The sequence below is a fragment of the Panthera leo genome, chromosome A2 (assembly GCF_018350215.1).
Source record: "Panthera leo isolate Ple1 chromosome A2, P.leo_Ple1_pat1.1, whole genome shotgun sequence".
NCBI classification, from domain to species: Eukaryota; Metazoa; Chordata; class Mammalia; order Carnivora; family Felidae; genus Panthera; species Panthera leo.
The window spans coordinates 126,061,359-126,085,266 of NC_056680.1; the positions used below are offsets into that span (position 1 = coordinate 126,061,359).

Below are 23,908 nucleotides of genomic sequence, written 5' to 3' on the forward strand. Positions count from 1 at the left end.
AATGAGTTAAAATCCATAGAGGGTGCAGATTGGCAGTTGCCTGGGGCTAGGGGGAGAAGAAATGAGGAGCAATAGCTTAATCGATGCAGGGTTTCCTTTTGGGATGATTATAATTAATGTCTTGCAACTACATAGAGGTAGTGTTTGCACAACGTGTGAATGTACTAAATGTCACTGAATAGTTCACTTTGAAATGCTTTATTTTATGTTATGTGACATTTCACCTCAATTTTTTTTTAAAAAGTGAATACAGATGGACTGATTATCTTGCGCAAACTGTCAAGTGTTTACCTCATTTGGTCCCCACAAGCCACTGAAGCAGGACCACTTGTTACGGATGAGGAAACCATGCCTTGGCGCTTGAGTAATGTGTCTGCCGTGTAGTAGTTAAATGTGACGTGCCGGGCATCTTCAGGCAAGCCTCGTGACTGCTGCGCTGTGGTCTGAACTGTTTCTCGGGTGGCAAAAAATATTTCTATTTCCCTGCTGGGGTTTAGGACTGACCAGATGGAGGCACTAGAGGTTCAGAAATAGCCCAGGATGATAGTTCTAGAGGACTCTCAATGACAGCCACATGGGATCTGTGAGGGGAGTAAAGCATGAAGTACATACAAAGCCCTCAGGATCCACTGATGGGAAGGGGATCCACTGCACACTGCTTACATGCAAATCACATGCACTTCCTTGCATTTATTCGTGAAAGCTCTCGTCATCATTATTTTCAGACACATACTACTATAGGTCTTCTCAAACTTTAAAGCACTCGTGGATCACCTGAAGATCTTATTAAAATATAGAATCTGGGTGGCTCAGTCGGTTAAGCACCCAACTTCGGCTCAGGTCATGTTTCTCGGTTTGTGGGTTCGAGCCTGCTTCGGATTCTGTGTCTCCCTCTCTCTCTGCCCCTCCCCTGCTTGTGCTCTCTCCCCCGTCTCTCAAAAATGAATAAACATTAAAATTTTTTTAAATATAGAATCAGATTCAATAGACTGAGTTCAGCCCGAGATCCTGCATTTCATCAGAGGATGCTGATGCTGCCGGTCCAAGGCCCACATTTTGGAAAGCAAAGTACTATACTTCCCAGGTCTGTCATACATATAAATTCTCCTCCACTCTCTTCCACACCCTTTGGTTCGTTCGTTCATTCATTCATTCATTCATTCACTCATTCATTCATTCAAAAAGTATTTCTTCAAGCATTTATTATTGCTAAGTAACTTGTTAGATGCTAAAAATACATATATGAACAAAACACCATCTTTAAGGGCTTGCAACCTCTTTGGAAGATGCAAGGGGATGGGATTTGTAGGGTGGATAGGCTTTCACTTGCTATGTACCTCTTTTATCTACTTCTATACTGTTTGCATTTCTTACAAGAAAGTATTACTTCCTGGAACGAAGGTGCACGTGAGACGCAATGGGCAAGCAGAGTCAACTTCACAGAGGGGGAGAGACTTGAAGGAGAAGGAGCTGATTCCAGGCTCTCTCCTGAGCAATCTTTTTAACATTCCAGACCAGAGGGGAGGTATGGAATGTAATAAAGATTAATTGCAACTGGGAAATGGATGCTGAATGAAGGCAGAGAAGCCCCTGTGCATCTTGGGCAGTATTAGCAATAAATCACAAGATCACAGGGCAGAATTTTGACTCATTCAACATTACATTACTGCATACAAATGCCTTCCATCTCCTTCAATGGAATGCAAAGACACCGAGATGCTGGCATTGTCTGACAGTCACCGTGGGATGAAAAATTAGGCTTGACATTTCTCAAGCCTGATTTCTTACTGAGGGATTGTCACTACTGCCTTAACAGCTATTGCAGTCTTAAAGGTAAGTTATGCTCCACATACATTGTCTGAAACATATTTGGACATAACTCGCTTTACTAAACAAACACATTCCAGGAGAGCTAGTCATAAAATGAATCCCTGTAAATCAGATCACACATCATTTTCTCACTTAGCTCATAGATTTATAAATTCACTCTGGTTTGAGAGAAAGGACTTGCAGGGATGGAAAGGTGAGGAGAGAGAACTATTTATTTCCCATCACCTTCTTCTGGACAATTAATCGGACTTTTCAGAAACATTGTCAAACAGAAAATGTTGATTTTCTGATTATACGCATATTAAAATAGCTACGATGGGAAAATTATTTATTGAAACTCAATTAAGAAATTAGGCCATATGTGGCTTTACTTGAATTAAGGGCATGTGAAAAAGAAATCTTTCTTTTATTATATCTAGCTTTTTAAATGGAATTCATCTCATTATATCTCATTCTATATAAGCATCCCAAAATCTTGGCTACTTCTGTTAAAAGATATCTTCTGTGGGGGCAGCTGTCCTTCAGAGGTGGGTGCAGATGTGGGTAGCTCTCCTGCAGAGGTGGGTCCAGATGTGATTTCCTTCTTTAGAAATTGCTTCCCCTGATACCATTCCACCCTACCCCCCCTTTTCCCTTCAGCATTTGTCTAAATTTCCCTTCTCCTTTGGACCCAACTCGGTGTCACTTTCTTCATAAAACCTTATGCAACTCCTTCCTCTAAAACCCCACAGACCTTTATCTACTATATCTTTCTTACAGCAATTCTTTCTTGCCCCAAATTGTGGCAAAGTATATGTGTCTTATTTTCCCTAGCAGGTAGAACCACATCTCAATCGCCTGTGAATCCCTAACAGTGTAGCAAAGTCACACATGAACTAGGAGCCTATTAATGAGACGGCTACTAAGCAAGTGAATGGACACTACACGATAAAGCTTTGGCCTCTAGTTGGGCTGGCAATGCCCACCAAGGGTCCAGTAGGCATCTCTGTCCTTCCCGCGAGCATCAACTTGCTTGGTTTTAACACGAAAAATGTCGTCATTTTTTTCTGTACATTCACATGCATCTTCACTGAGACACAATCATCTTATCTCTTCCATCCATATTTCCCTGTGGACTTTATCAGTGGCAGTGACCTCTGTGATGCTCCCAGCAGCCTCTAACCTCACCCTTTCCTTCCTCATGAGGGTGCTCAGGACCCAGAAGCTACTCCACGGCTGGAGCACTTCGCCACACATGGAATCCAAGTGGTGGAGGACAACTCATTTAGAAACTCTGAGCCTACTGAAAGTGCCTGATGTGTCCCCAGGGAGGTGCGGCCACGGTGAAGGACCAACACAGATGCAAATCCTCACTGGGCCGAAGCTCACATTTTCCAAGGCCTGTTTAGGGAAACTATACTCACCTTTGTTGTGCGCTGTGAAAACAAACATTTACAGAGCTGTTGGAATGTGTGAAAAATGTCCTTAGTTGTGTTTATGGAAAACACTTGGCAAGTATTTGCTATAAATGCTTTCCTGTAAATACTGTGAGTGAGAACCAGCAGGAAAAAATGTATGAGATGACAGGGAGCCAGCTTCCACAGCAAAAGACGTTCCCTGCAGATACCCTGCAAGGGTGTGCTGGCTCCACTCCTTACTCTCCCATCACCAGGGAATCCTGCAGGGGTGCTCTGGGGCAGAGGAGGGGCAACCCTCCCATGCTGGGCTGGCATCCCATGTTGAAGTACCGAAAGCAAAACCTATTCGTGTTTCCTAGGTGCTGATGCCCCTGGCAGGCCCTCCTTTTCCTCTGTGCATTTTGGGTACTGGTTCTGATTGCAAGTCCCCTGTTCTAGCTGGAAACAGGCCCTCAATATGAGCCCCATTTTCCCTACCTGATGCCTGGCCTCTCTGTTGATTTTATGGTGTTTTCAGGTAAGACATGAGAAATGGAAAATAAGACACTCAAAAATATTCCTTTATACTGAGATTAATGAGATTTCTCTTAATTACTCTATAATAGACAAAGATCTCTGAAGATAGGGATAGAGAGGGGAAGAGAGTAAGGCAAGCCAAAGCAATGCTTGTAGTTTTCCCAGGAAGAAACCTTGACCAGCCCAACATTGCCCTCTGGAAGGGACCAAGCCCCTCTTATGCCGTACAAGGCACACACTGGATACCACAGAGAGGATGGCTATTCTTGTGCCCAAGCAGCCAACATAATACATAGCATAAGTATTTAAATATCAGAAAGATCAATTATCTCACAGTTGTTTTATCCAAAAAAGACTTTACTTTTTCCTTCATTTCAGAATATTTTCCTTATTTAAAAAAAAGATACAAATCCTAAGGTACATAAGGCTGCCAGGGCAAAGAGAAACAGCTGTCTTGCTATAGTATTTCCATTTGCACAGGTGCTGAGCTCTGCCCCTTCACTCACATTCTTGGGTCCTGACCCCTCCCTCTACCCCAACATCCTCTCTTCTGCACTTACCCAAGCCTAATGATCAACATCCCTGTGAAGCATTTTTTATATTTATTTACAAAATCATTTCCTTTATGTAAATTTCTAGAAATGGACGTGTTAAGTCAAAAGATCTCAGTATTTTTGCCATTTAAAATATACTGACAACCCATCATCCAAGAAGCTTGTGTCATTTAACACTCCATTTAAATGGAAAAGAGTTCCCTTTTAAAGTCATTTCACCAGCAAAATCCACAAATGACAACCAAATGCTGGTGAGGATGTGGAGCAACAGGAACTCTCAGTCTTTGCTGATGGGAATGCAAAATGGTGTGATCACTTCGGAAGACTCTTAATAGTATGGAAACATACTACCACCATACAATCCAGCAGTAGGACTCCTTAGTATTTACCCAAAGGAGCTGAGAACTTACGTGCACACAAAAACCTGCACTAAGATGTTTATTGCAGCTTTATTCATAATTGCCCAAACTTGGAAGCAGCCAAGAAGACCTTCAGTAGGTGAATGGATAAATAAACCAGTACGTCCAGATGATGCAATGTTATTCAGCACTAAAAAGACATGAGCTACCAAGCTACGAAAAGACATGGGAGAAACTTAAATGCATTTTACTAAGTGAAAGAAGCCAATCTGAAAAGGCTACATTCTGTACAATTCCAATTACATGACCTTCTAGGAAAGGAAAACTATGGAGACAGCAAAGAGATCTGTGGCTGCCAGGGGTTGTGTATGGTGGTGAGGGATGAACAGGCAGAGCACAGGGAATTTTTAGGGCAGTGAAAATATATAATACCATAAAGGTAGATACAGGTCACTATATATTTGTCCAAGCCCATAGAATGCACAACACCAAGAGTGAACTTTAATGTAAGCTATGGATTTTGAGTAGTTATGATGTGTCAGTGCATGTTCACTGATTTGTAACAAATGTCCTATTCTGAAGGATGATGCTAATAACAGAAGAGGTTGTTCATGTGTAGAGCCAAAAGTGAGTCAGTAAGAGAGAGAGTGCCCCTCAATCAACTCCATCACTTATTGACGCTGGGAACTTGACATGCTATCCACCCATTGAAAAGATGAGGACACTTAGGTTAACCCCACTAACTCCACATAGTTCATCATATTGTGAGAAAAGCAAATGGAGATAATAGATGTGAAGGTGAAAGCATCAGAGGGATTGAATGCATGGTGTCCTAACACAAGCTAATCAGCAATTGTTTAACTTTAAAAAATTGTAAGCCAGAAACTATCAGTAGCTGGAAATTAGTTACAGTGGAAGTATTTACACCATAGACATTGGCAAATCTGTTTTGTTTTGTCTTCTTTTTAAGCTTATTTACTAGCATACCACTGAATTAAATGTAGAGTACTAAAAAGTTATTACCCCAGAACTGTCTGGTCCAACTTCCCAGTCTGCATTTTACTGTTTATAACAATGAACAAGTGACTTCACATCTCTGAGCCTCAGAGTCCTCATCTGCAAAATGGGACAACCTACAGAGTTGGAAGAATTGAATGAGGTAATACGTATAAAATATTCATAACAGCCCTGGGCACATATTCATTACTCAATATTTACCTTTTATTTGTTCCCACCATATACAGAGTGTAGCCCCAAACTACCAAGCTTTCAGCAGAACTGACCCCACGGCCAAAACAGTTAACTAAATTTTGGTCTTCTTAGTCATATTCTCATACAGAACTCCTGTCTATTCACGTAGCATATACATCTTCTTATGGCTTTCATAAGTAACACATTATGTGAGGCTTAACACCATGCAGCTCATCAGTCCTAACAAACTATGCCATTTAGATGATCCCACCAGCTCACTGAAAGACAGATTTCTTCCAAGTCTGCTTTCAGTTTTGGTCCTCTGACACATATCACTATAGCCATGAAAGATTTCTCTTTTTTTTTTAATTTTTTTAATGTTTATTTATTTTTGAGAAAGAGAGAGAAAGAGAGAGACAGAAAGACTGAGCATGAGCAGGGAAGGGGCAGAGAAAGAGGGAGAGACAGAATCCAAAGCAGGCTCGAGGCTCAGCTGTCAGCACAGAGCCTGCCCGACAAGGGGCTCGAACCCACAAACTGTGAGATCATGACCTGAGCTGAAGTCAGACACTCAACCGACTGAGCCTCCCAGGCGCCCTGGCCATGAAAGACTTCTGAGGGGAAAAAAGGGGAATGACGCTGGTCAGGGATTCAACATACCAAATCTTTCATTATTCACTTAACAAATAATTTAAATGGTCCAAGGCTAGGGAGTGAGGGCAAAAGACAAAAAAGATAATGATCAAATAATAAAACATATGATTATACAATTTCAAACTGAATAAGTGTTGTAAAAGAAATAGCAAGGAAAAATAACCAGTAAAAGAGGAGCCTTAAGGATGAAGTCCTAAAGACTAAATGGAAGTTAAGTTAAGGGGTAAGGGTGGAGAAAAGAGGGGCTGAGTCAGCGGGAACAGCAAGTACAAAGATTCTGTGGTACAGGAGCATCACTATTCAAGAACTAAAAAGTCAGCCAAGCTAGCTTCCCTCATCTTGGTAACGGTGAATTTATAGGCAGGTATGAATGATCTACATTGGAGCCTTGTATTCTAAAAAGCCTCCAAGTATAAAGTATAAGCACCCTTATACAGAATAACATTTACTAAACCAGTCTGTGAGAAGTTTTAGGGCTGTTATATCTATTACTATAGTGTTTTAATTGCTTTATAAAATACAAGAAAATATGGTCTATTATTTATGATTTTACACTATATTTTGGAGTCTTGGGTTTTACCAGTGCAGGGGAAAAGTTGATATAATTAAGGTCAATTTAAAAATAAAATTACCTGACATGTCAAACACTCTTGGGTATACCAGGTGTATTGCATGGTTCCTAAGGGAAAAACTTATTTTCATCAAATACAATGGGGCATTTGGGAACATTACCACCTAAATTTTATTATACTAATACAAAATGCCTTCTGATTTGGTAGGCAAGTTGCTAATACTAGCTGGACTCTGGTCATAATGAATACAACTTAAAAACAAAAGTCAGCAGTGATGCACCCAAGTATAAACATCAGCATATCTGGAGCAAGGGCTTTTTGAGGCACACCAGTATAACCGCTAATTTCGTTTCCATTCCAGGATGGACAAAGGCCAGAGGATAGCTACAACCAGGAAGGTTATAGCATGTTCCAGGTGGAAACCTATTTCCATGGCTTCCTACCTTGGAGTAACTGGCAATCCCAGCCAGAAGGCAGAACACCAGTACACAAGTGATTTAGGCACTCATTTAACAGATATGTGCTGAGTGCTTTCTGTGTGACTGCCACTACTCTAGGCACTGGGGCAGAGCAGAGACAAACACATAGTATCTCCCCTCATGGAGCAGGAAATGAACACAAAGGTAAATTTAGAGTATATAAACAAGAATTACATTTAGAGAAAAACAAAGGGGGGATGGGTGGAGAGGGAGCAAAAAAGATGATATTACTACTTAATATTTGGTGGTGAGCAAAGGCCACCCCAAGTCTAGAGGAAATGAGGAAGGAAGCTAGAGGGCTAACTGGGGAGCAGATTCCCAGGAGAGGAAGCAGCTAGTACAATGCCCAGAGGCTGGAGTACATCTGGTATGTTCAAGGTCAACAGGATGCTATGGACTGAACTGTGTCCCCCCAGAATTCATTTGTTGAAGTTCTAGCCCTCAGTACCTTAGAGCATGACTGTATTGGGAGATAAAAGCCTTTAAAGGGGCAACTAAGTTAAAATGAGGCAATTAGGGAGCAGCTCTAATTCAATACCACTGGTGCCCTTGTAAGAAGAGGAAGAGACACCAGCAATGTAAGGTACAGTCCAGCAGGATGACCATGTGAAGACACAGCAAGAAGGCAGCTGTCTGCAAGCCAGGGAGAGAGGCCAGAGAAGAAACCATCCCTGCTGGCATCGTGATCTCACACTTCCAGCCTCCAGAACTCTGAGAAAATTAAATTTCTATTGTTTAAGCCAGGCAGTCTGTGATATTTTGTTATGGCAGCTCAAGGAGACTAACACAAAGGAGGTCTCTGAGGCTGGAGTGAGCAAGGAACAGATGGACATAAAGAGAGACAGGCAGACTATCATAGAGCCTTTGGGGCCATGACAACGACTCTGGATTGTACTGAGTGAGATGAGAGCCATTGGAAAATTTTGAGCAGACAAGTGACATGAAGAGAAAAATGTTTCAAAGGATTGTTCTGGTTTCCTAATATTCTGGCCACCGTGTGGAGAACAGACAAGAGGAACAAGGGTGAAAGCAGGAAGAACCAATCAGGAGACTAATACAATATTACAAGAGAGATATTTAATGAATTGGATTATTATAAAGGAGGTAGGGGTAGGAAAAGAGATGGGGCTGTGGATTTTGTAGGTAGAGTCAACAGAATTTGCTGATGGAGGTTAATGGCAACAGAGTCTTAATGAAATGAAGAGCAATCCTCTGAGCCAGAGATTTGAGAGTAACTGGAAGGGTCTATTGTGGCAACCCATACTCACTGCCATGAAACATTTAAACATTAATGTTCTGAGTACAGTTAGCCAAGCTTAACCCCTGAAGAAAGTAGATCCCAGAAGGAAATTTGTAGGAAAAGAACAACTGAGTACAGGAATATCCAGCAATGGAACAAAATTGTGGGCTATGTTTTGTTTCATTTTGTTTTTTCTTCCTAAAAAACCAAGAAGGGGATTTCTGGTTCCCTGTCTAACATGTAAAAAGCTTGGAAGTTGTCACTCCCACACTCACAGCAAGAAAAAAGGCTGAAGAAACTAGAAATCAACACCTCTTCTTAGTTCCATTAGAGAATTGAGGTCACAGGGTAAACTGTCACCCTCAAAACTAGAGAAACAGGGAAATACAGAAGATCACGGCTTACTAGGAGCAGAAGCCAATGCTGGAGCCTGCTGGGAACACTCAAAAGGTAACTGACATTGCAAGAGACTAGAGGTGCCTTAAGAGGGAAAAACTCCTGGGGGCTCAGACTTCAGGGAGTCCCCACACTTTCATGAGTTATACCTCTAGGAGCTCTGCCCTGTTTTCAAGATGAAGATCAGAGAAAAATCCTCTCTTGCTTCAAAGAGGGGGAGGGAAAAAGTAAGCATTTTGGACTAAGCTCAGAGCATTCCATTCTCTTTAACAGTGGCCTGCCCTCAAGGGAAACTATTTTACCAGAGCCTAAACTATCTGGATTTCACCAGAGCCTAACCAATCTCAGGGAAGGAAGGGAAATACCAGATCATAGCCATGTTTAGCCCTCTTGTCTCATCTAAAAGAGGAGAAGGGAACTGAGAAGGACATGTGAAGGTCACAGTACAAGGACACGGGCTCATTAAAATAATAAAAAAATAAGACCTAATCACAGGACTATAGGACACTTCCCTTCTCCCTATATTTTACCATCATATAAACAGGGCTCCTGTATAATAGCAGAAGAGCACAAGATCACAGGTAAAAAACTACAAGCCTCCAGACCCTATTTTTGGACGAGTCTCTAAGGAAAAACAAAGACAACAAAACAGACAAAAATAAGGACACCGAAGGAAATTCAGCCTCTGACACCACAGCTACAGCAAACATAAACACAGATAATTCCTAACTAGATAAACAAAATCTCACACCAAAGGCATATTTACCTCAGTTCACGTTGCCCAATACATCATATCCAGCTTTTAATAAAAAATTACAAGAAATGCTAAAAGGAAAAAAACGCAATCCAAAGAGACAAATAAAACATTTGAGTCCGACACAGATATGGTAAAGATTTGGAGCTTTTCAGAGCAGGAATTAAAAATAACTATGATTAACATGCTAAAGTCTCTTAATAGAAAAGTGGACAACAGGCAAGAACAGATGGGCAAGGTAAGCAGAGATATGGAAACACTAAGAAATAATCAAAAGGAAATACTGGAAATAAAAACCACTGTAAAAGAAATAAAGAATGTCTTTGATGGGCTCATTAATTTACTTGCCAGGGACGAGGAAAGAACCAGTGAGTTAAGCACAGGGTAATACAAACTTCCTAAGCTGAAAAGAAAAAGGAATTCTGCATCTCAAACCCATTCCTGCTGCAGGGCTCTACACCAAACCTCTTCATCTCTCATCTGGACCATTGCAATTACTCTGCCTCTAGTTACAGATACCACCAATTCATGCTCTGTGCCTCTACCAGCCTGTTCTTTCTTAAAGGCAAATCAGACCACATCATTCTCTGCCTCAAAGTTCCTCAGTCATTGCCATTGTCTATAGCAGTTTTAGAAGTAGACCCTGTATCTACATGATATCTTCACACAGAAGTACAATATGTAAAGCAGACAAATGCAGAAATGTTCTGTTGAATTATGTAAACGACTTAGCAAAGCATGTAAGGTCTTTCATGATCTGCTCCTGCCTGTGTCTCCAGCAACATCTCCTAACTCTATAGAATTAGCATGGTTTGGTGGATTTAAAAAGAAAAAAGAATTTTAAAAAATAGAACAGAATATCCAAGAATTGTGTACAACAAAAGTTCTAACAATCATGTGATGAGAATACCAGGAGGAGAAGGAGGAGAGAAGGTGACAGAAGAAATATCTGACGTAAACATGGCTAAGGGTTTTCCAAAATTAGTGAAAGACACCAAAGCACATATCCAGGAAACTCAGAGAACAACAAGCAGTATAGATACCAAAAAAAAAAAAAAAAAAAAAAAAAACCTACACCTAGGCATATTATATTCAAACTACAGGAAACCAAAGACAAAGAAAACCTTGAAAGAAGCTACAGGTAGGGAGAAAACACATTACTAACAGAGAACAAGGATAAGAATCACATCAAACTTTTCTTCAAAAATCATGCAATCAGGAAGAGAATGAGTGAAATATTTAAAGTGTTGGGAAAAAAAAAAAAAAGCACAGAATTCTGTGTCCAAAGAAATAATCCTTGAAAGATAGGAGGAATAAAGACTTTGTCAGACAAACAAAACATAGAGAATTTGTCACCAGTAGACCTGTCTTGCAAGAAATATTAAAAGAAAATTTTCAGAAACTTAAATCTTTATTGGGAAAGAAAGAACATTAGAGAAGAAATAGATGAAGTTAAAATAAAATATTTTTAAAATTTTAACTTATCTAACCAATAACAGTTTGTTCAAAATAATAATAGCAATATTGTATTGACAGATTATAGCTTATAGATAAATGAGTTAAGTAAGGGGCAGGAGAGAAGAATTGGGAATACTCTCTTATAAAGTACCTGCACTACCTGTGAAGTGGTATTATATTATTTCCAGGTGAACTAAGATTAGTTGTAAATGTATATTACAAACTCTAGCGCAGCAATTAAAATTCTTTAAAAGAAGTATGATTAATATACCAAGGGAAGAGAGAAATGGAATCATAAAATGCTCAATTAAAGCCAGACAAGGTAGAAATAAGAGTGAAAGACAAAAGAAAATACACACACATGCACACATGAAGGAAAAGGCAACAAACAGAAAACAGAAATAAATATGGTAAATATTAATCCAATTATATCAACAATTTCTTTAAATGTGAATGATCAAACACACCAATTAAAAAACAGAGACTGTCAAGGTGAATAAAAATCAAGGCCCAACTAAACATTGTCCACTAAGAAATCCACTCTAAATATAAAGATACATTTAGTGTAAAAGTAGAGACATGGAGAAAGACATATCATAGTATAGAGGCTGCTTTCAGGCAACAAACCTGAGCAAGGAAAAGCTGAGTAAGGTAAAAGGGCCCACAGCAACCAGCTCGCTGGTTGCAAGCTGAATGCAAACAGGCAATACCAACAGACTCATTTAGGGACCCACCCTGAAACAGCCACAGGCCCTAACTGACCAATTACACCAGGCACAGTTCTTAAGATTACCACAAAAGGGAAAACTCCATACATTCCCATTCTTCCTCACTCTGCCCTATAACTGTGGCCCCTCACCACCTCTTGGTTGCAGCAGTCTCTCCTTTGCTGTCCTACCGCTGCTCCCTTGGGGTATATTCAATAAACTTCTCTTTTGTTCTGCCTTGGGTGAATTTTTTCACCCCCTATGCTGCTGGCTCCCACCCAATTGGGACACCCCACATTTGGTAGCCCCAATTCGACTGGAGCACCCCACACATGGTAACATGAATCAAAAGAAAAATGGATTAACTCTACTAATTTTACACTTTCTGAGCAAACTTCAAAGCAAGGAAAATTGTCAGAGAGAAAAGAGACACATTAGATAATGACAACGAGGTCAACTAAGAAGACATACTAATCCTTAAATATATGCACCTCCTAACCACAGAGCATTGAGTTATGTAGGGCAAAAACTAATAAAACTGCAAGAAAATATAGACAAATCAGCTACTATACTCAGAGACTTGAATATCTATATTTTGGTAATTGATAGATACAGCAGGCAGATAATCATTAAGTATATAGTTGAAATGAACAGTACCATTAATCAACTGGATCTAATTGGCATGCATAGAATACATCATCCAACAACAGCAGAATACACATTCTTCTCAGACTCACATGGGAGATTCACAAGATAGACCATATTCCAGGCCATTAGACACATATTCACAGAAAAAAGAATAGAAATTACACAAAGTATGCTCTCAGACCACAGTAGAATTAAACTAGAAATCAATAACCAAAAGATAGCTGGGAAACCCCAAAATATTTCGAGATTAAACAGCACTCATCTAAATAACACAAGACTTAAAGAAAAAGCCTAATTTTTTTTTGAAAATATTTTAAACTGAATGAAAATTAAAATACAGCTTTTGGAAATTTGTGGGATATAGCAAAACCAATTCTTAGAGGGAAAATTATAGCATTCGATACATAAATTATAAAAGAAGAAAGATGTAAAATCAATAATCTAAGCTTCCACTTTAAGAAACTAGAAAAGAACAAATTAAATGTAATGTGAGTGGAAGAAAGAAGTAATAAGAATTAGAGCAGAAATCAATGAAACTGAAAACTGCAAATCAACAGAGAAAAATCAATGAAGCCAAAAGGTGGTTCTTTGAAAAGATCAATTAAAATGATAAAACTATAGCCAGGCTAACCAAGAAAAAAAGAGAAAAGATAACTTATCAGCATCAAAAATGAAAGAGGAGCCATTATTATAGATCCAATGACAGTAAAAAATAATAATCTTATAAACAACCCTATGCCCACAAATTTGATAACTTAGATGAAAGAGCCCAATTCCTCAAAAGACAGAAGGAGACATAAATAATCTGAATAGGCCTATATCTATTAAAGGATTTGAATCAATAATTAGTAACCTTCTAAAACTGAAAGCACCAGGCCCAGATGGTTTCATTGGTGAATTCTACTAAACATTTAAAGAAGAAATAATACCAATTCTCTATAATCTGTTCCAGAAAATAGAGGAAGAGGAAAGTTCCTAATCCGTTCTATGAAGACATTACTCTAAACCAAATCCAAAGGCATTATGAGAAAGGAAAACTACACACCAACACCTCTCATGAACACAGATATAAAAAGCTTAACAAAATATTATCAAATAGAACCCAAGAATTATACTCTATAATTAAATAGGATTTATTCCAGATATGCAGGATTGGTTCAAGAATGAATTAATGTAACTTACCACAGCAAAGAAAGAAAAATCATATGATAATATTAATGTACATAGAAAAAGCATTTCACAAAATCCAACATCCATTCATGATAAAAAAAAAAAAAAACTCTCAGTAAACTGGGAATAGAGGGTGTTATGGGCTGAATTGTGTGCTTCCAAATTCACTTATTGAAGTCCTAACCCTAGTACCTCAGAATGTGACTACATTTGGAGACAGGGCATTTAAATAAAATAGGTAATTAAGACAAAAATGAGGTCATTACAATGGGTCTTAATCCAATATGACTGGTGTCCTTATATATGACATAGACACAGACAGAAAGAAGACCATGTGAAGATACAGGGAGAAGACAAACATCTACAAACCAAGAAGAAGATCTTAGAAGAAACCAGTCCTGCTGACACCTTGATCTCAGATTTCTGTCCTCCAGAAATCTCAAGGGATAGATTTCTGTTGTTTGAGACACCCAGTCCATGGTCCTTTGTTATGGCAGCCCTAGCAAACTAATACTGACGGGGAACTTCGTCAACTTAATAAAGAACATCTATAAAAAATCTACAGCTAACATCATACCTAATGCTGAAAAACTTGAGTCTTTCCCCCTAAGATCAGAATCAAGGCTACATGTCCTAGGTAATGCAATAAGATAAGAAAAGGGCATAAAAAGTATACAGACTGGGAAGGAAGAAGTAAAACTGTACACAGATAACATGATTATCTATATAGAAAACTCCAAAGACTCAACAAACAAGTCCTGGAACCAATAAGCAATTATAGCAAGGTTGCAGGACATTGGCTTATCAAATGTAACTAAAGGCACTGTGTGTACGGGGAGCGGGGGGGGGGGGGGGGGGGTGGGCAGGGGATACCTGGGAAACTTCTTTACCTTCTGCTCAATTTTTCTGTAAACTTAAAACTGCTCTAAAATATAAAGTCTATTATTTAAAAAGCCAATGAGACCTATAACACCTTCCAAGTCTATGCACACAAAAAAGAGAGGATTCCCAGAAAACTTTCCCTCTTAAAAAAACAGAAATAAATGAGCTGCAACCCCTGGAACTTCTGCATTGCAACATGGTGCAGCATGAGTACAAAAAAGGGAAGAAACAACAGCAAACTCCCAGCACAGCAGCTACTGAGCTCTGCACAGTGAAGGCGGAAAAAATGTGTCATCAAAGATGGAAGTGTGGTTAATGACAGCAGAAAGGAGGCAGCTGGTCATAGAGTAGGTACTCAATAAATATTTATTTGTTTAGCATAGTGAGACATTAAAATGGATAATGTGGACTGAGGGAGAGCCAGTTGGGAGAAAGAATGCGAAGGTATTACTGAGTCTAAGATAGAGACATCAGAACAATGACTGTCGGCTGAGGACTTCACTGGTAAACATGAGGCTGTCCCTAGTTTCTAATCTTGTAATTCACACTGGGCTTAGGTGTGCAGTGTGTCAACTCCATAGAGTTCATTATATAGCTTGGTTTCAATGTTTTTTTTCAAGCAATCCATCACTGTGTTTTAAAGTCCTACTGCATTAAAAAAAATAAAGTCCTACTGCTTTTTAAAAGTAAATACAAACCAGAAAAACCTTCAAATATAGTTAAATAAAAAAATTCTGAACCTAATACCCAGCTTGGGCTGGTAGCAAAGGAGAATGAAATAGATATTTATCATGCTTTAGACCTACTGAATCCAGTACCAAAAGAACTCAGGTGCATATACTGTTACACCCAGCAGTTAATATATGTGGAACCTGCCCGCCCTCCCTCAGATGATGGGTCTTCTGAGACAAAACCAAGCCCATGTTGAACAATGATCTCATGCTAACTCCTGAAGCATCCCGTTCAAATCATTGACTTTGGAAGTCAGAAATTCTGCCTTCCAGTGCAATTACTAAATCTAATCACATATATTCACTCTCTCAAGGGGTCCTGACTGGCAGTAACAGCTTGGTTATTCACAATCAATGAAATTAATGCCGCTATTTTTATAACATGAAAAAACTACATGAAAATAAGCCTCCAGGCTGTGGACCTTGGTCAAAGAAAGAATAAAAATAAGAGCAAAGGATAAAGTATGTAAATGAATTATTAGACAAAGAGTCATTTTAAAGTCCCAGCAAGGCTGTGCCTTGGGGTCCTTGTTATTCCAAAGTGATTCTGTGCTCCAGATCACCTAGAAGGAAAACGCCATTCAAATAAAAAAAAAAGGTTCCTTTACATGAAACTGTGTATTTAACTGGCAACATATAATTTCATTTAAAAAAAATTAGGAGCAATTGCTGCTAAAGCCACTTCAGGGACAAGGGGAGGGGAGAATCTGTCAGCACTGTGGGAACAAAAAAAATGATGTGCCACCAAGCTTTATTCCAATCATTTGCTTCATAGTTAAGTTTAATTACACATTACACACTGTCCTGTAATTATGTCGCTTGGGAAACTGCCAATTTCCCCCTTGAAATGTTAAAAGTTCCTTAATTTATTTTCAAGACTCAGCATTGCCTCCATCAGCACTCTGCCTTAGTGCATGTAGGATACTCGGTCCCCATTCTCTTTACATGCTGGCTGGTGGGCACCAAGAAGCTGACATACAGTGAGGAGGGCTGACCATGCTTAGAGCCCCCAAGAACACTGGTCCAGTGTATTTATAATAAGATCTGATGACTTTTTTTTCCTTAAAATTTACAACTGGAGAATTTGAGAAGCATGCCTATTCCTTTTGCCTGCCCTTGGGAGGATGAAATTTAAGTCCTTTATTCTCAGCAAGAGAGAGATGGGACATTAATCAAACACAACTTTATGGACTGGGAAAGGGAAAAAGCAAATAAAGTGGTTTGAGCACCTATTGTGTACCAATAATGTATTCAGAACTTCACAAAGGTCACTGCAGACCACCAGTATCAGTAATCACTAACTCAAGTCCCTCAGGTACAAGGCAGATAACTAGAATGCACGAAGCAGCCAGGCGGAAAAGAACAGAGTTCTGGGGCTCATGGTTATTTGAAGAGGGAATGCATGCCATGCCTACAGGCAATTCAAATTCTCTTCGCTTTAAAAATACTGTGCCGGTTGAGCAAACACATCCACAGGCTCATCTGAACTGTAGCTGTGAACCCTATATGAATCTATAAACCTCTAAAGGCCACTAGAAGCAGACTACTTGGCTTTATATTCAGCTCTGGCATCTTCTTAGCTGGGTGATCTTGGGCAAACAACCTAACTTCTCTGTGTGTCAGTTTCCTCATCTGTAAAATAGAAATAACAATAGTGCTGACCTCACAGAGGTGTTGTGAAGGATGAATAAATGTGCCTAGCATAGTTGTCAGCTCATGGCAAGCTCTGTGTTTGCTATCCCAAGTACATTTACACCCTCTGATGCAGGAGAGAGAAGTCAAAAGCAGTTTCCCCAACGTGGCATTGTGTCTCAGCAGACAGAGAGATCTATATATTGGAAGAAGAGGGTACAGGGGTCACCTTATCTTCCCAACTCGGGGAGCACTAAAGGGAAGATTACAAATAATGTATGTTAAGTACTCCAAATATATAAAGGTTTCAAAGATGGTAGCTTTTCTCATACGAGGTCATCTCAGAGCATTTTCTTTTCAGTACTGCCTCTACACCCAGACCTCCGTCTCAGTGGTGAGGTAGGGTCTAAACCAGTATTTCTCCCAACATTTTTTTCAAAGTATTGTTTACTTTGTATGCATCATGAGGAAGAAGAATCCATTTAAAGGTTTTGGAATAGTGTAAATACACGTTACATTTTTCATCTGTTAAAAAAAAAATGGCTGTAATGAAAGAAGCTTGAGAAACTAATTCTGAAGGACAAATATCCATCTTTTCCCATAATCAAATTTACTTGACATATAAATATTTCTGCTCTGATTTGGTATAATATTAGAAACATACATATGCCCTGGCTCAAAACCACATGAAACCATTGTAATTAATCTTATTTTCAAAGGGATTTCTATTCCTACCCCCCTACCTCAGGAAATCCATTATCTTCTAGCATCATCACCCAGTGTGCAAAGATATTCCAATTGGATGAGATGCTCATCATAAATTATGAGGGATGTTGAGGCAAGAATTGTAGGGTACATGAAGAACAAGTAGTTTCTAGTACCCACTCGCAATTTTGTTACTGGAAGCCTCAAGATTTTATAAATTCTGTGTTGGTTGTGTAACAGCTTCCTTAAGAAAACATTTTATTTATGACAAACATCACACTAAAGAAAACATACAAGAGGGGTCAGGTTTGTTCTAGTCCACACTGACCCAACACCAGACTATTTCTCTAACAAATAGTGCCGTTGCTGAAAAGTAGGTCACTGGGAAAGAAGGCAAGTCCTAAGTGATTCTGATGTGGTTAACCAGTATGATAATTTATATAAAATGGTGAAATGTTTACCTGCTCAGTATATTGTGGAAAACTGCAAAGAACTATCAAGTAAAGGTTCTGGGACTTGGTAGATGGGCCCAGGATAGATCACATCTAAAAATCCAGAAGGAAACAAGAAAAACCCAAGGGGGAGAAGAATAAGAAAACACGATAAAACAATCTCTACTCTCCGTTTGCTTGTTATTCTATTTTCTGATATCTAAGAACTAGACTTTGCCTTTTTTGTTGACCACCGCATCCACTGTGCATGGCACCACGATGGCAGATGGTAGGTGTTTGATAATATTTCCTGAATGAGTCAGTGAATGAATAAATGTAAATGTTAAAAGAAATTTCTCTTCCTTTAGTTAGATGCTTTTTAGCATCTAAGAAGATGGGCTGTTTTTATTTTTTGTGTGAGTTTTTTTCCTCTGAAAAAAATGGAAGCAATAACAGAAGTATCTCATTTGCATGCATTTGGCTTTTATTGTCGCACATTTAAATAGCTTATCTGACGTCTTTAGGGCCTGGGATTAATGCACAGCACGCATCTGTCTGGCTGTAATGCCAAGAGGGAGACAGATGACTGACAATAGGTTCTGAAGTTCCCCTGATCTTCTAAATGTCACTTCTCATGTCACTAGACTGGAACTTCCAACCACATCTGAAATCTGGAAAGCTCTACAGTGATACCTTTGCCAGGCTCATTTATTCCTTTAAATACCATCATTTGAGGCTCAGTCAAATATTCAGTAATATGACAACATATAGGAAAAAGCCTTAGTTTTCAAAGGATTTACAATTTAATAAAGACAATGTGATGCTGTATACAAACTTTGTAGTTAAACATAAAGTAATGTACCCTCTCTTACTTTTAAGGGGGACTTTCTGATTATGCTAGATCTAGGAAGACCCTAAGTAAATACAAACACTTCCTTAATGGCATCACCAACTTTCCGTGTCTTCTAATCATTTGTCTTAGACTGTCCTCTTTTCCTCCACGTCAAGAATAGCTCTCTTGTGTCCACCACACCCCAAGCCCAGAGACAAGAAACTTCAGACTGGAAAAATGCCTGAAACTTGAAGGCCAAAGACCCAAGTTTAAGTTTCCCTTAATATTGGCTATTTGACCTAACCAATGGAACTCTGCACCTCTCTAGATCCCAGTTCCTGAATCTATAAAATAGTGGTTAACAATGCTTACCCCATAGGCTTTTCTTGAAAACTGAGCTAATCTTTGGAACATGTCTTATATGCTACCCAATCCACTTTAGGCACACAGTTACTCGGATCAAATGGGATGACAAATGGGACCATGCAAGACTGAACTGAAACCACTCTTTCCTTTAGTTGCAGCATGTCTTAGTATTTTTGATGATCCTACTTCTTCCTCAGACCTGGCCATTACATGTTTTGGAGGCCTGAGGTTTCCTCATCATCATTTCCTGCTTTATGGCTCAGTCTTGGCTCCCACAATAGCCAGCATGAGTCTTGAACCAAACGTAAAACCAAGTCATTTTGGGGTTTCTCACTAGCTCCCAATAAATAATTAAATAAAAGAATATATAAGTCCAAAAGTTTTATTTCCAATGGAGTCACTAATTTTCTTTCTTCCAAGGTATTTAGATTTGCTACTCCAGGGAGGGGATAAAAAGCAAAACAAAACAAAACAACAACAAAAGCAAACACATTCAGTTTTATACCATTATACTGTCTGTGAAAAAATGACGGCAGGATCATAGGAGGGAGCCAAGTGCTACCCCCTACCTCTCAGAGAGAGAGCTGTGGTGGGGAGAACTGGGGAATGAAGCATCTCCAGAAAAAGTAAAAGCAATTATGCCCAGGGAAAATAAGACCCAGAAGTCTGAAATCATTCTATGCCTCCATATTTTACTCCAGGCATAGTGGGATGCTCAGATTTGCAATTCTTCCTTGTGTTCTGTGCCTGTCCAAGTGTGGGGTACTTCAATTACATCCAATGCTTCCATTAGTACACACTTACAAAGTATATTTAAATCATACACAGGAAACCAGGTTGCCCATTAATAAAGCCAAGTTGCGAAATTATACTTTTATGTAATTGCTAAAAGGAACAACGCCCATGATTCTCAGGTGATAAAAATGAATTAATCCTTGGCAAGAGACCATTTAAATAAAAACTAGAGAAATTCCTTACTCAATTAACAAGAAACTATTAAAAATCTACTATGTGCCTGGTACCACAAGAGGTAGGCTCGTGGGGCAGGGGTAGTACCCAAAGTGTCCTGAACTCTGTTTAGAAAGATTATCCTAGAAGCTGGCATAGAAGATGGGTACAAAGATACCAGATTTCAGCTGGAAGGCCACTGAGATAATATGGCAACAATCTAGATGAACAAATTAAAGGGAATGATCAAGTTTAAGGATGTAGAATATACAGAATGTGGCGTCTACACGGGTTTGAGCTCTCCTGCCCACACCTCATTGCCTACTAGACACATCCAGCTGGACAGATGTCCTACATGCATATAAGGGTCTGGGCATCTCCAAATGACTACCCCTACAGATCTGCACTCTCTGTCTCATTAATGGCACTACCTTCCTTCCATTCACTCAAGCCAATCATCTTTCTCTTCTTCTTCCTCTTCCTCAGAGAAAGTCCAGTTTATTTTAGCTCCAAAATAATTCACTCAAACCGCTTCTCTCCAGTGCCACTGTCACTACCTTAGTTCAAATTACTCCCAATTTTTATTTTTGTCTCTAGTCTTGATTTCTCACATTTGTTTTCTGGCAATAAGATGATTTTTCTAAAATTAACTTACATCATCTTTACTTAAAACACTTCAGAAATTCTTCAATTCCTTCAGGCTAAAGCCCAAACAAACACCTTAATACGGCATGAACACCTTAATACAACTTAATACCCATCTTAATTAGGGTCCCTAATGAACTAGCCCACATGTGTCTCAAACCATATCATATTAACCACTCTGTTTTAGCCATACTATACTATTTTTGGTTCCCTAAAAAAGGCACACACCTTTACATGCTTGTTTACACGTTTCCCTCCACTCAGACTTGCTCTCCATGCCCTCTGACCTTCACCTGATTAACTGCATTATCCAAGTGGTCTTAGTGCAGAAGCCACATCCTCCAGGAAGCTTTCCAGACTTTACCCCCACATCTGTGTTGGTGACTCTCCTCTGTATCCCCTTCCTTTCCAATCAGAATATATTCTAAGTAGCTCAGAAAGTGCCTGGTATTTAACTCTTCACCCCGCCTCTCCATCTCTAGACAGTAAACTCTTCAACGACAAGACTCATGAGTGACATGTTCCTTGAGGATCTCCATCACCTAGCTCCTCGCTGGGCATTTGATAGTTACTCAGTAAACATGTGCAGACTGAGTCACTGAGAAGAAAAAAGGTCTACAGTTGAGTTCTTGGGATTATGTACATTAGATGGACAGGCAGAGGGAGAGAAAGCTACCAGAGAGACTAAGAGAAATGGACAAGGAGAGAACCAAGACAGACAATACTGGCTCCAGGCAAAAAGAAAGAACTGATCAATGGTAAACAGTGTCCAGTGTCAATAGAAGGACAGATGAAATGGAGGAAGGGGGAGCTGTTCTACATTTGGCAGGAGAACAGTTTCTAGAAAGTGCTGAGTGGAAGCCTCATTGAAAAGGTGCAAAGTATTCAAATTGAGTGGCAGATAATTAGAACAGAGGGCAAGAAGACAACTCATAAATACAAATACATAGTGTTTGAGGAAACATGATAGCTGGAGGGGGGGTGTCAAGGGCAAAGAGGAAATACATATGTATGCGCCTGTATGTGTGTGTGTGTATGTGTGTGTTACAATTCCTTTTAAAAATCTCAACTGTAAATCAGACTAGCAAGTGAATGGTGAGGCTATATTCAGGTACAGAATAAGAGTTTAATGAATGAAAGATATAAATAATAAGTGAATAATTGTATTCAGACAGGAGATTTACCTGGCCAAAAACAAAGCAAATTTTTATCAAAATATAAACTTATTTTTAAAAAGAATCTATTTCTGTATTTCAGAAGAGACCATTCAACTCATAGATCGAAATTTAGTTAGCTGTCTAGGATGACTATTTCTACCATCTATACTATTATTTCACTATCACTATGATAACTTTTTTCATAGTCACCCCCAAAACTTCCTTGCAGAAGTCCTTGGACCTTATACGATCCCCTAACCCCAGTCATTCATGCAAATAGCTTTAGCTTTCCAATAAGGACTTAATGCCCCAAAGTCAGATGATATCAGGAAAGTGACACTTCTGAGAAAATAACAGACATCTTAGTTATAGAAGTATAAATATAGATATTATCAGATATAGACATGGTCTAATCAGTAAAGAAAAGGGGATGTGGACAAAAAGGGCCACATTTTTCTTTACAAATAGGTTTTTCTTTTAAGTCCCTATCAGATGTAAAGTTCTTTCAGATTGCCACATATTAAGTTTACTTGTAAGAGTTTAGAGACTGCATTGAGGAAAATGGGCTTCAAACATTAATCACTTTTCATGAGGCATAGGCTTCCTGTGCACTCAGCATCAATACACTCTAACTTTAGAAACATTCATCTACAATCATTAATCAGTTAATGCTAAATTCAACTTCTATTTGGCTTCTCCTTTTCACACTCAACTCTCCAAGGCTATACTATATGGCACCTCAAAAATATTTAATTTACTTACTGTGAGTGCAGATTATATTCCTAGTAAGGAATCTGTGCAATAAATATATACACACATAAGCCAAATTAAACTTCCATGAGCAAATAATTTTCCTATGAAGGACTGCATTTCTGACCAAGCACCTGATCCCAAACCTTTCACAGGAATGCATAACATCTTTTACATAATCATATTATAAAGAATATTTCAGTATAAATCAAAGCTTGTCAAACTGCATATATAGAAAAACACGTAAAGTTAAAATATAGTGCCTGCAGGGAACTCAGAACCTGGCATGACTTTTTTCAAGGGGGCTGCTACTGGGTAGAACAATTTTTCACTGTGCAGACTGTCCCATGTATTATAGGTTTTGGCCAGTCGTACCCCATTGACATAGTGACTAGCATTGAAATCCACACACACATTTCCAAATGCCCCTTGGGGGAGTAGCACTCCCTTGTTTGGGGAAGAACTTTGAGCCTAGACAAAAGGAACTGCCCACATTTACATCACTAGATAATGCCAGGTCTTGAACCCCAGTCTCCAGAAAGCCAGTCCCATCAAGAGGGATCCAACACAGAATGTCAGAGTAAAGACTCATCTTATTCTAGTGTCAGCCTTATTCTTTCTGCATTAGGCAATTCACTCATCAAAAATTTTCTAAGCTGAGATCTAATCATAATTTTAATTTTATTCACCAATTCTCTTGTCACATTTATTCTTATCTTCCCCCATCTCAGCCTTGGATGAGGATGCCTCCCCGTCGCTGAATCTGGACTCCTCTCCCTGTGGACACGGGATAGGTGTCAGCACAAACAGTGCATCCAGTGGAGCAGCCCTATGTCACTGTCCCTAGGCTCCTGTTCTTTCACATTTAGCCCTTCCCACACCTGCACTGCCCACTCAGCAGTTG

The 23,908-nt window shown here is 39.2% G+C and overlaps 1 protein-coding gene across 4 annotated transcripts in view; it reads right to left on the reverse strand.

Moving 5' to 3' along the window:
- The window catches only part of ELMO1 (engulfment and cell motility 1), a 530,544-nt gene that overhangs the window by 250,716 nt on the left and 255,920 nt on the right, over positions 1–23,908 (reverse strand). The window lies entirely within an intron of this gene.